Here is a 14,043-nt window from a genome sequence, read left to right on the forward strand (position 1 = left end):
GAATTTCAGGCTTATTTGTTTATTTTCCCAGTGATATTCATACCACTTTCCCACTGAAAACTTCTAGATTTGCTCCTAGAATGTGTATGGAAATAAAGGGAAGTCAGAAACCTCTCAGGAACCCACTAAATATAGCACAAGAAAAACATGGTCAAAGAGTCTGTCATGAGAAAGAGAAAATGATTTTCTTACTTCATACAACATTAGCAGTTATATCTAAAATCCTAAACTCCAAATTATTTCAACTTTACCACAGAAGTCTTCATCAAGAACACTCTATTTTAAATTTACAAGAAAAAATAACAACAACAAAAATTAACAAGTAGACAAAGGGCATGAACAGACACTTTTCAAAAGGAAACATTTATGCTGCCCACAAACATATGAAAAAAAGCTCAACATCATGGATCATTAGAGAAATACAAATCAAAACCACAATGAGATACCATTTCACATCAGTCAAAATGGCAATTATTAAAATGTCCAGAAATGACAGATGCTGGCAAGGTTGCAGAGAAAAAGAAACACTTTTACACTGTTGGTGGGAGTGTAAATTAGTTCAACCATTGTGAAAGACAGTGTGGGGATTGCAATACCATTTGACCCAGCAATCCCATTACTTGGTATATACCCAAAGAAATGTAAACCATTCTATTATAAAGATACATGCATGCATATGTTTATTGCAACTCTTCACAATAGGAAAGACATGGAATCAACCCAAATGTCCATTAATGATAGACTAGATAAAGAAAATGTGATACATATACACTATGGAATACTATGCAGCCATAGAAAGGATTGAGATTATGTCCCTTCTAGGGACATGGCTAGAGCTGGAAGCTGTTACCCTCAGCAAACTAACACAAGAACAGAAAACCAAACACTGCATGTTTTTATGTATAAGTGGAGTTGAACTATGAGACATGGACACATGGTGAGAAACAATACACACTGGGGCCTGTCCAAGGAAAGGGGTGGGAGAAGGGAGAGCATCAGGAAGAATAGCGAACGGATGTTGGGCTTGATACCAAGATGATGGGTTGATCTGTGCAGCAAACCACCATGGCACACATTACCTATGTAACAAACCTGCACATCCTGCACATGTACCCCTGAACTTTAAAATAAAAGTTGAAGGATAAAAAGACCATAAACCAGTCCTTGGAGCATAAAGAAGAAAAAAAAAGAATATTCTGTTATATCTTAAAATTCAATAAACAGTACACATCATAACCTTGTTCAAATGCGTATTTTTTTCTTGGTTAATGTATAGGTTCAGAATTGGAAAACATAATTAAGTGGTATCATATCAAGTATTTTCAAGTATTTTGAAATCCAAATTTGAAGAGAATTTGAATGAATCTATTAGCTTTTTAGCCCTGATTCTTTGCATTATTTTTAGTGATTGCTTTTGAATGACAACATACATCTTTACCTTCCCACAGTCTTCTTAGAATTAATATTGAGCCACTTCATATAAAATAAATTTTTCATTATATAAGTCCCCTCACCTTTATCTTCTGTCCTTTATGCTGTAATTGTCATATGCATTCATTACATTTTCATACAGCAAAAATCTTATATATATTATAACTTTTCCTTTAAGCAGTCATATATATATATAAAATATATATCTTGAAGAAATTAAGAATAAAAATTAATTTTGTGTTTATCCAATTTTCTGTAAATTTTGTGTTCTTTATTCCTTCCTCAGGATCAGTTTCCATCACTATCATTTTGCCTAATACTGAATGATTTCTTGTAGCATTTTTTGTAGCACAGGTCTGCTGGTAATTCATTCTTCTTTTTTTTAAATCAGAAAATGTTGTTATTTTGCTCTGTTTCTTGAAGGATATTTAGATTTTATTCTGGGTCTAGAACTCTGGGTTGAAGTTTTGTTCTTTCAGCACGTTCTTACACTGTCTTCCGGCCTTCGGTGTTTTTACAAATAGGAATTTGATTGCCGTTTAACTGTATGTGTCATTTTTCCTTAGCTGCTTTTAAGATTTTCTTTTCAACTTTGATTTCTAGCAGATTGACTATGATGAGCATAGGTGTGGTTTTCTTTCCATATGTCCTTTTTGAATGCACTAAACTTGTTACTTTAGTGTATTTATTTCATATAAAATGGGTAGCTTCTCTCCTCAAACATGAGGCAAATTCACTAAGAAAATTGAGGTGTCTGGAGATATTTTAATCAAAGAAAAGGCAACTTTATGACAGAATAGAATAAAAGATAATTCCGAAAACACCGATGACACATCAGATGATAGAAGTGATGTATTTGGGGAAAGGAAATCAAGAAAAATATTTTACCGGAACTCAAACCAGGTTTGAATTACTCCATTTTTCTATGATGTTGATCACCCATGCTATATTGTGGAAGAATATTAAAACTAAAGATACAAAACAGCACTGAACATGGAAGAGAGAGGGGGAAGCTAGTGCAGAATTTTTGCAAGAAATAAGAAAAAAAATAGCAAAAAGGGTTATTTTAGAAAATGATACTGTTTGTGTTGCCTAATAACAAAAGCTAATTTTAGAAAGGGTTCTGACATCTAAAATTAAAATGGCAGGCCCTTTATACAGAATTGGGCAAGTATCTTGAATATTATCAAACATATTTAAAGAAGCATTCTTTCTTTGGGATGTCATCTTTATTGGCCCCCACATAACTAGCTATGGTGGAAAATAAGGTAAAATATTTTAACAATCTACAGGAGTTTCATGAATGCAACTTCTTTAGTAAAACCTATTAGTTTATCAATAGAAAAGCACTTTCTGATCACCTGTTTATACACAATTCCTGCTGCTGAGTCATTTACACATTAAAGAGTACATTGATGTAGGTTGACAGAAACAACCACCTGATCAACCTGAACAAGTGTTTGCATTCAATAATAATTTATATTATGCATAAGCAAAGGTAGGTGCACTCACGATGGGGTGGCAGATAGACAGACTAGCAATTTCTTGTTGAGATAGAAAGACTTGACAAGGAAGAGCTCATTAGGGTCTCTGGAGAGTGGCTGACGACTGAGGAGCTGTCGGCTCTGTCAAAAGACCTTTGAAAACAGTTCTTGTTTTTGAATCAGTATTTTCTGAATCACCGCCAGGATGCCAGAATCACATTGTTTGCCTCCTTGCCTAGTTCCTCACCCTTCAATGCTGTTAGAATTTGCCCAAAGCCTCAGCTGCCTTCAAAACTTTTTTTGCTTTAGTGTGCATGCTCACAAACAAACTGGAATCTATTTTCTCAGAAATCCCTTTATTTTTCCTTGCTTCTATTTCAGCTCATTACTGTCAGACTTTGCTTTGACATATGCAGCTACTGAGAATATGTGATTGTGTGTGTAAGACACACACACACAATATGACACTGTATGGTCAATAACAGACAATCTAGATTCCTACTCAGATCTGACCCCCAAGCCTTTGTTTCATCTTAACCAACATGCTAGCCTGCCACCCCTGAAACCAGCTTCTCTATCCTTAGTTGATGTTTGCAGGCTCTTTGGAAATTACAAGATGTATGGAACCTTAACTCCCAAGGCTCATAGTAGTTCAATAATGCCTCTTGGTAACTCAATCACTGCTGCATTAATTCCTTTAATGGAATCACAAAACCTCTGGTGTGTATGGTTACCTTGGTTTGCTTCATGATCTGACTGCTTCAGAAGTGTGATTGTAGTTGGGTCACTGATCAACCTAAAACAGGTATTATCATCATCTCCCTTTTATAGTGAGGAAATTGAGACTTACTGGAGTTGTGCATAGTCAAGATCAAACTCAAGGTCTGTTTGTCAACAAAACTCCTTGAGAATGGGAAACTTACCTTTGTATTATCTAGAGTTCTAGTCACACCCAACACATTTTTTCACTTGAATTGCCCTAAATAACTCCTTTCAGTATAACATCTTTCCTATGCCAGCTCTCTCACACTGAGCAGGACCTTCTAGCATGCTCCAACGTTCTGATCTCAACATGATCTCAAAATCCCCTTTATTTTCTTCTGCAACAAGTCATAATCCCTAAAAGAATAAAGCAGCATATTATAAGGCTTTGAATTTTTTTTTTTTTTAATAGAATAACCACTTTCCCAGGGATGTAGGTAGGACTAAGAGCATCATGCTAGAAAGAGAAGACTCAAGTGCCCAGGAATTAGCAACAACTGGGAATCTATAATAGCCTGCTGGACCTAGAGAGGCAAGAAAGAAGGATGGTATTAATGGAGCCATTAATGGAGAGCTGGAGCCTTGGAAGCAGGGTCATCCAACAGGAGCAGTGGTTGAAGGAAAATGGAGTCACTCTCAAGGGTGGTGAAGCAGGAAGAGAAGAGAGGGAATAAATAATCTCTCTCTTCCCATTCTTCAGTCAAATGCTGGGCCTTCCAGTAGCTGAATCCAACTAGGAGCTCAAGTACAAGGGAACTAGGGTGATTTAGGGCACAAAGCAAGACAGAAAGCAAGACAGAAAGAAAATGTATCTAGAGGGAAAAACAGAGAGCCACCATCTACCTCCCATCAATTCAACTCCTTAATATATATCAAAGAGAAATGAGTGTGTATAACTACCAAACCATACGCACAAGAATGTTAATAAGAGTTTGATTTAAGTAGTCTGAAAGTGGAAATAACCCACATGTACCTCAACAGTAGAATGAATACATTGTGGTATATTCATAGAATAGAAAATCACAGAGCAATGAAAAAGAATAAATCACTCATCAGTGCAACAAGATGAATGAATCTCACTGATATTATATGAAGTTTAAAAAACACAAGACTACTACTGAATGATTGCATTTATAAAAAGTTCTAAAACAGGTAAAAACCAACTTGTGGTGATAGAGGTCAGAATAGTGTTTACCTCTTGGTGTATGTGGGAAGGGAGATAGAGTTGTGTATTGACTGGGAAGGGGTAGGAAAAAGCCTGTGGGTGGTGGTCACTTGGGTTTAGGACATGTAAAAATTCATTGAGCTGAACAGTTAACACAGGTTTACTTCATGCAAGTTGTATCTCAATCCTAGCAACAATAACAAAGATCCATTGCTGTTATTCTTACCCTGTTCATGCAAGTTGTATCTCAATTCTAGCAACAATAACAACTACCATTACTGTTATTCTTACCCTGCATGGAGCAAAGTCATCCAGAATCGGGTTGTCTGCTGGGTGGTAACAGCTAGTAATAAACTTAATCAAAATAAACTCTTTGGGTTTGTAAACTGTATATTTCTCATTGATGACAAAAATGAACAGGTGAGTAAGATGCAAATGACGAAGGCAAAAATAATTTCATCTTCAGAAAACAATTGAGCAATGAATTCAAAGCAGCCCTTTTGGAAACACAAGAAGACTGTAGGTAGCATTAATATTTTGGGGAAGGCAGGCCTTTGAGGCCCTCAAGATCATGCCATGCTGGCTGGTGCCTGTGTAAGTCTGGTTCACAGCACTGTCCTAAAATGTTGCTATGTCACACGCGGTTAAAGTCTTCGAGAACTATGACAGATAATCCATTTTTATGAAAAGCGGCCAGAAATATTGCGTGACTGATTTTCAAACATAACTTATTTTTTCTTGGTAAATTAAGTAGAACATAGAATCGAGTGAAATTACACAAACCCACCTGGCTTGCTGTTTTCTCATTTACTACTAGGTTGGTTTTCAATGCACTAGTTTTTAATATTTCTAAATAGGAGCTCAAATTACATGGCATTTTAATATCCTGACCCACAGACAAGAATTTAACAGATCTTTTTGCTATGCCGCTATCTCAATGGTCCTGATCCTACGGAGAAAAAGCCGTACCCTGGGAATAAATTGTTCCCCATAAAAGTGGAATTAATGTTTCTAAGCACCATGGCTCCATTGCATAAATTGTTTCTCCATGGTATTCTACTGGGCTGCCAAAGACCAGCGTATAGAATTGAAACACAAGAGAAAGGACGACTGGATTTCAGGATAACTGGATCTGGAATGAAGATCCAGGACAACTAGATTCAGAAGCAAAAATTCCAAAGATGATCTCAAGACCAAAAGGGGATTTAGGGCTACTATTTTTTGTGGAATGTGCATACTTCATGTCTCCAGGGCCACAATAGCTTATAGATTCACCATATACGGTACTTCTCTGGTATTTCCACCATATATGAAAACTCCAGCCCAAATTTCTGTCAAATTCATGTGGGAGTCCCCAGAAGTCATCTCGCATGTATTCTGTGAACAAACCAGCAAGGTTACGGTATGTTGTTCGCCACTTTCCTCCTTTCCCACCCAGCCCAAGCTGGGCATGTCTCTTGTTAGGCCGGCATTGCTCTCCAGAGCTCTACATCTGTGCCAAAGCCCCGTCTTCAGCCAGTGCCTGTGCTGTCACCAAATATTGTTGCTGATGCCTTAGTGCTGTCTCAACGTCAGAGCGATTTCGGTGAAACTGCTGTTAGTTTAGGGTTTTTTAGCTTCTCATAAAATATATGATACATTAAAAGGAGTAATAATACCTGTAATAAGTAAAATAAACAACTTGTACCTACCATTCAGCTTAGGAAGTAAACCATCACTTTTTAGACTCCTCTACATCCCTAAATTCCTTCCTCTGTTCCCAGTGTTTATAACTAAACCTCATCTAGGACATACTATTTGAGGTTTTGTTGATTTTCAAAATTAAGCAAGACCTTTATATTTTTTTTCCAAAAGAAGGTCAGCTGGGGCAAAACTGGAGAGTTCAGACTGGAGCAACAGGAAAGTGGGTGGGGCAGCTTTTCCAGAGCATGGATCCCAATAGCGCCACTACAATTCCCAATAGTACTGGAATACTGGGCCTAGGGCCAGCACATAGGCAGAGAAGCCAAGTCTGGTATTCTGATGCTGAGCCTAAAACCTTAAAGCAGGCATAAATTCTCCTAAATCAGTGGTATCTCCTGGCTACTTATAAAAGCAGAGGCAGAAACAGAAGTAAACCATCTCTGGAGAAAAGATATTTTAATTTAGGTACATGGAGATCATATGTATTAAAATCAGGCAGTAAATTCAGACTCAAAGAACAGCAAATATAGTTAAAGAATACACAAGCAACCATGGGTGAACATAAACAAAAATGATAAATAATAGCTAGAGATAGTGCACCCTTGGAGGACTGTGGATACTGAAATTATTAGGCACAGAATATAAAATAGGTATGTATGAGATGTTTGAAGAAATTAAGGACATAAAAAACAAAGTAATCAAGCAACAAAGATTTTCAATTTTCTGAAAGAGCCTAAACCCAGAGTTTTTAATCCTTTTTTTGAATGGGAGTTTTTTAACTACTTGTTTAATTACATTAATCCTTTAGAACACTCAATTTGTATATATTTATAGAATTAGACATACATAGAAATAGAAATATATAGAAATATATATATTAAAATACATCATATAAATATATAGAGCTATAGATCATATATTGAATATGTATTTATACTTTTATAAATATATAGAAATAGAATGTTCTAAAGGATTAACTAAATAATCCCTAAGATTACAGCTATAATAATTGTATTGCTCTCCAATATGCCTGTTTTATCTGTTTCCAAATGTGTTAACAAAAAGTTGTTCACATTTTCGTTAAATTTATCCTTGCAGCATTTTTAGTTACCATTTTTTCAGTCATAACATTGTGGCTTTTTTCTTCCTTTTTTTTACTCAAACTTGTAAGAATTTTGTTTTGTTTTCCCAATGAATCAAAACTTTGTTTTGTTGGTCCTCTCTATCAAATGTTTATGTCTTGTTTTATTTCTGCCCTTCCCTTTGTTTTTTCCATCCTATGCTTGCTTTTGGCTATTCTGTTGCTATTTTCCAAACTGTGCAATGAATGATGCACCCGGTATTAGGAGTTCCAAATCTACTTTCCTAGCCTCTATTTTGTGATGATGGTTCTAAAGACAACATGTCTCCTTTGTCAGAAGGCTTACTATTAATTTCCATCAATAGGAAGAACTGGGGAAGACTAAATGGCAGGAGAAGGGGAGAGGGAACTTGTTCATTTCTGCTTGTTTATTTTTTCCCATCAGATCACCCCACTTTGGCCTTTTACCCTGGCAGCAGCTGTTAATTACAGCTTTCAGATCATTGGGCCATTCCCACTAACAGATTCATTGTGCCCCTTCACGAGCACCAGCTGCAGAGCCCACTTGTTACGTGTCTGCATCTCAACAACACAGGACCTCTTCCCAACTTCTGAGGTACCAGCACTAGCTGGGTAGTATCCTCACTTCAGAGGTTAGGCCCCCCTCGTGTGAGTCCCTCTCTCCAAGCTCCTGAGATTTCAGTAGCAGCCAGGTAGGTAACACCCTCCTTGGAATCTGAGTCCTAAATCTTTGGGCCCTTGTATGAACCTTGTAAGTTTTGATCAGCTTCCCGATGAGCTTCCTGATCTCAGCTTCCTTTTATTCCTCCAGCCCGAGGGGAGGTAGCAGCTTTTTGTAATGATCTCTTCTAATGTTCTCATTTTCATTTTCAGCTCCCCATGATCTGATTAACAAATTCCCTATACTAAATTATCTCTGTTGAAATACCTAGTGGAGTTTGTTTCCCTGAATGGACCCCAAGTGATACAGGTCGAACATCTGTAATCCAAAATGCTTGGGATACTCAACCTGTTTTAGTGTTAGATTTTGGAAGTGCTTAGGATTTTGGATTTTTTGGGGGGTAGGGGGGTTGGAATATTTGCATACAAATAATGAGATAATATGGGGATAGGATCCAAGACTAAACACAAAATTCATGTTTTATATATACCTTACATATTAATGTATAGCCAAAGGTAGTTTTATAAAATATTTTAAATAATGTTGTGCATGAAACAAAGTTTTGACTGCATTTTGACTGTCACCTATCACATGAGGTCAGATGTGGAGTTTTCTACTTGTGGAGCCATTCTGGCACTCAAAGCTTCAGAGTTCAATTGGTTTTTCAGCAGTTTGGATTTGGGATTTTCAGATTAGGTCTGCTCAGCCTGTGTAAATGCTAAAGTTTATTTCTTTCCATTCTTTTTTCTATTGTAAACTAAGGATTATGTGAGAGTCTTTGTTCTTTCTCCTTTTGTGTCACACCTGTATAGCAGAGGAGAATCTGGGACTGTGTATCTCAGAATAATCTTCGCCATGTGTCCTGTGTTTGGATTTGTATTAGAGCTTCTCTCTTTCTTTAAGAAGTGAGGCTATGACTAGAAGAGTGGACACAGGCCTGATAGAGAATTCACAGCTTCTTTTGGGAGAGCTCGTTTTATTCAGTGCTTCAGGTAGCCAGATTATTCAATGGGAGTTTCCTGGATGTTTTTGAGATTTTTTCAGACTTTTGTGAAAGCCCCTGAGAATAAACTAAAATTTCTTTTCATTTGGATTTTAAAATTGTCTTTTGGTACATTTACTTAACTAACTCTTAAGTCATACTTAACCACTTCTTTGGGGTCATCTTATGTTTCCCACTAAAGTTTAATTACATTAAGATAAACTGATTGATGTCTGTTTTGCTTTTTCTTTGTTAGATGACTCACAACTGAGGCTAATTATCGGAATAACCACAGGAGATTTTAATTACACAGATGTCTGAGGCTCATTCCCGAAGCTGGGTTCAGGTAAGTACATATATTTAAAGTTCTTCAGATGAATTTGAACGATCAACCTTGTTTTGGAACCTCTGCTCTGGTTTCAACCCTTTAATCCATCTGTTATCTTGTGATCTTAAGATCCATCCTATGTTTTTCTCCCTTTCTTGTTTTTTTTTTCCTACTTGGGCCACGGTATCAAAATACACTTCACAAAGTCATTTGTAAGCTAGTGCTTCAGAAAGCAGGATTTAAAAACTCCTCCTGCCAGACATCATTCCTGAAAACAAGGATCACTTATTTTGTACATGATGTCCCTAACCACGTTTATTTCAGAATGACTGATAATGGTAGGCTCTGTGAGAACATGATGGACTATATATTTCCATTTTATAAATGCAGAGTAAGTCAAGAATGCCAAATGGCAATGTCATAATCCTTCTGTTCTCTGCCAACCTATTACCTTATGGACTCAAATATGTCGCTCTCGAAGCAGATGGCTCTCACCGCTCTCCAGATTATTACATAAGGAGATGAGGTGCAGTGGATTGAGTTTGCCTGATTTACAGGAAGACTAGCACAATGCATTTAATAAGCTCCTGGGTGTAGGGAGACAATTGAATTCAGAACCAGGCATGTCTGGATTTAAATCTTAGCTCTGCTTCTTTCTGATGATGAGAACTTCAGCAGTATGTGAAGTTCACTTCATACACGTGGAACAGTGAAATATGTGTCTTTGGTATCTGGCTTCTTTCACTTAGCATAATGTCTTAAAGGTTTACTTATATTAACAAGTGTTAGCATTTCCTTTTTAATTGAATAATATTCCACTGTATGTATAAACCACATTCATTCTTCACAATCATCTGGCAATGGACTTCTAGGTATTCATCACAACTTCTAACTTTATTTTACCATATTTTTTTTAGGTTATCTGTCTGTCAATTTACTCTTGTATTGGCATATCAACATCACCTTCTTTAATCTTAAATACACATGAATATCTAACAACAGAAGCAATCATTTTTGGCTAACCATAGGGCCATACATTGAAAAACAGAGAGAAAAACAGATAGAAAAACAGATACTTGCTTCCTTTCCTTTTTTAAAATTTTGGAGACTCAAATTCAGGAATTTCTTGCATCCTGAAAGCTTTGACACTGAGTGTAATATTCTTTTTGTTGTTGTCGTAATTAGAAAAGAAGCATATTTAAATCCTGAAAAAAAATTTTCGCTACTTCAGCACACAGTATTCCAAGGGCATGTGTGAGCAGCTTTTTTTTTTTAATTGTACTTTAAGTTCTAGGTTACATGTGTACAACGTGCAGGTTTGTTACATATGTATACATGTGCCATATTGGTGTGCTGCACCCATTAACTCGTCATTTACATTAGGTATATCTCCTAATGCTATCCCTCCCCCTCCCGCCACCCCAAGACAGGCCCTGGTGTGTGATGTTCCCTTTCCTGTGTCCAAGTGTTCTCATTGTTCAGTTTCCACCTATGAGTGAGAACATGCAGTGTTTGGTTTGTTGTCCTTGAGATAGTTTGCTCAGAATGATGGTTTCCAACTGCATCCATGTCCATACAAAGGACATGAACTCATCCTTTTTTATGGCTGAATAGTATTCCATGGTGTATATGTGCCACATTTTCTTAATGCAATCTATCACTGATGGACATTTGGGTTGGTTCCAAGTCTTTGCTATTGCAAATAGTGCCACAATAAACATACATGTGCATGTGTCTTTATAGCAGCATAGTTTATAATCCTTTGGATATATACCCAGTAGTGGGATGGCTGGTCAAATGGTATTTCCAGTTCTAGATCCTTGAGGAATCGCCACACTGTCTTCCACAATGGTTGAACTAGTTTACAGTCCCACCAACAGTGTAAAAGTGTTCCTATTTCTCCACATCCTCTCCAGCACCTGTTGTTTCCTGACTTTTTAAAGATTGCCATTCTAACTGGTGTGAGATGGTATCTCATTGTGGTGTTGATTTGCATTTCTCTGATGGCCAGTGATGATGAGCATTTTTTCATGTGTCTGTTGGCTGCATAAATGTCTTCTTTTGAGAAGTATCTGTTCATATCCTTGGCCCACTTTTTGATGGGGTGGTTTGTTTTTTTCTTGTAAATTTGTTTGAGTTCTTTGTAGATTCTGGACATTAGCCAGAGGAGTAGATTGCAAAAATTTTCTCCCATTCTATAGGTTTCCTGTTCACTCTGATGGCAGTTTCTTTTGCTGTGCAGAAGCTCTTTAGTTTAATTAGATCCCATTTGTCAATTTTGGCTTTTGTTGCCATTGCTTTTGGTGTCTTAGACATGATGTCCTTGTCCATGCCTATGTCCTTAATGGTATTGCTTAGGTTTTATTCTAGGGTTTTTATGGTTTTAAGTCTAACGTTTAAGTCTTTAATCCATCTTGAATTAATTTTTGTATAAGGTGTAAGGAAGGGTTCCAGTTTCAGCTTTCTACATTTAGCTAGCCAGTTTTCCCAGCACCATTTATGAAATAGGGAATCCTTTCCCCATTGTTTGTTTTTGTCAGTTTTGTCAAAGATCAGAAGGTTGTAGATGTGTGATATTATTTCTGATGGCTCTGTTCTGTTCCATTGGTCTATATATCTGTTTTGGTACCAGTACCATGATGTTTTGGTTACTGTAGCCTTGTAGTGTAGTTTGAAGTCAGGTAGTGTGATGCCTCCAGCTTTGTTCTTTTGGCTTAGGATTGACTTGGCAATGTGGGCTCTTTTTTGGTTCCATATGAATTTTAAAGTAGTTTTTTCCAATTCTGTGAAGAAAGTCATTGGTAGCTTGATGGGGATGGCATTGAATCTATAAATTACCTTGTGCAGTATGGCCATTTTCATGATATTGATTCTTCCTATCCATGAGCATGAAATATTCTTCCATTTGTTTGTATCCTCTTTTATTTCATTGAGCAGTGGTTTGTAGTTCTCCTTGAAGAGGTCCTTTACATCCCTTTAAGTTGGATTCCTAGGTATTTTATTCTATTTGAAGCAATTATGAATGGGAATTCACTCATGATTTGGCTGTCTGTTCTTGGTATATAAGAATGCTTGTGATTTTTGCACATTGATTTTGTATCCTGAAACTTTGCTGAAGTTGCTTATCAGCTTAAGGAGGTTTTGGGCTGAGATCATGGGGTTTTCTAAATGTATAATCATGTCATCTGCAAACAGGGACAATTTGACTTCTTCTTTTCCTAATTGAATACCCTTTATTTCTTTCTCCTGCCTGATTGCCCTGGCCAGAACTTCCAACACTATGTTGAATAGGAGTGGTGAGAGAGGGCATCCCTATCTTGTGCCACTTTTCAAAGGGAAGGCTTCCAGTTTTTGCCCATTCGTATGATATTGGCTGTGGGTTTGTCATAAATAGCTCTTATTATTTTGAGATGCATCCCATCAATACCTAATTTATTGAGAGTTTTTAGCATGAAGGGCTGTTGAATTTTGTCAAAGACCTTTTCTGCATCTATTGAGATACTCATGTAGTTTTCGTCTTTGGTTCTGTTTATATGCTGGATTACGTTTATTGATTTGCATATGTTGAACCAGCCTTGCATCCCAGGGATGAAGCCCACTTGATCATGGTGGATTAGCTTTTTGATGTGTTGCTAGATTCAGTTTGCCAGTATTCTTTTTTTTTTTTTTTAATCACTTTCTTCTTTTTTTTTTAATTATACTTTAAGTTCTAGGGTACATATGCACAACATGCAGGTTTGTTACATATGTATACATGTGCCATGTTCTTGTGCTGCACCCGTTAACTCGTCATTTACATTCGGTGTATCTCCTAATGCTATCCCTCCTCCCTCCCCGCTCCCCACAACAGGCCCTGGTGTGTGATGTTCCTCTTCCTGTGTCCAAGTGATCTCATTGTTCAGTTCCCACCTATGAGTGAGAAAATACAGTGTTTGTTTTTCTGTTCTTGCGATAGTTTGCTGAGAATGATGGTTTCCGGCTGCATCCATGTCTATACAAAGGACATGAACTCATCCTTTTTTATGGCTGCATAGTATTCCATGGTGTATATGTGCCACATTTTCTTAATCCAGTCTGTCAATGATGGGCATTTGGGTTTATCCCAAGTCTTCGCTATTGCGAATAGTGCCGCAATAAACATACGTGTGCATGTGTCTTTATAGCAGCATGGTTTATAATCCTTTGGATATATACCCAGTAGTGGGATGACTGGATCAAATGGTATTTCCAGTTCTAGATCCTTGAGGAATCGCCACGCTGTCTTCCACAATGGTTGAACTAGTTTACAGTCCCACCAACAGTGTAAAAGTGTTCCTATTTCTCCACATCCTCTCCAGCACCTGTTGTTTCCTGACTTTTTAATGATTGCCATTCTAACTGGTGTGAGATGGTATCTCATTGTGGTGTTGATTTGCATTTCTCTGATGGCCAGTGATGATGAGCAT

The sequence above is a fragment of the Chlorocebus sabaeus genome, chromosome 11 (assembly GCF_047675955.1).
Source record: "Chlorocebus sabaeus isolate Y175 chromosome 11, mChlSab1.0.hap1, whole genome shotgun sequence".
Lineage (NCBI taxonomy): Eukaryota > Metazoa > Chordata > Mammalia > Primates > Cercopithecidae > Chlorocebus > Chlorocebus sabaeus.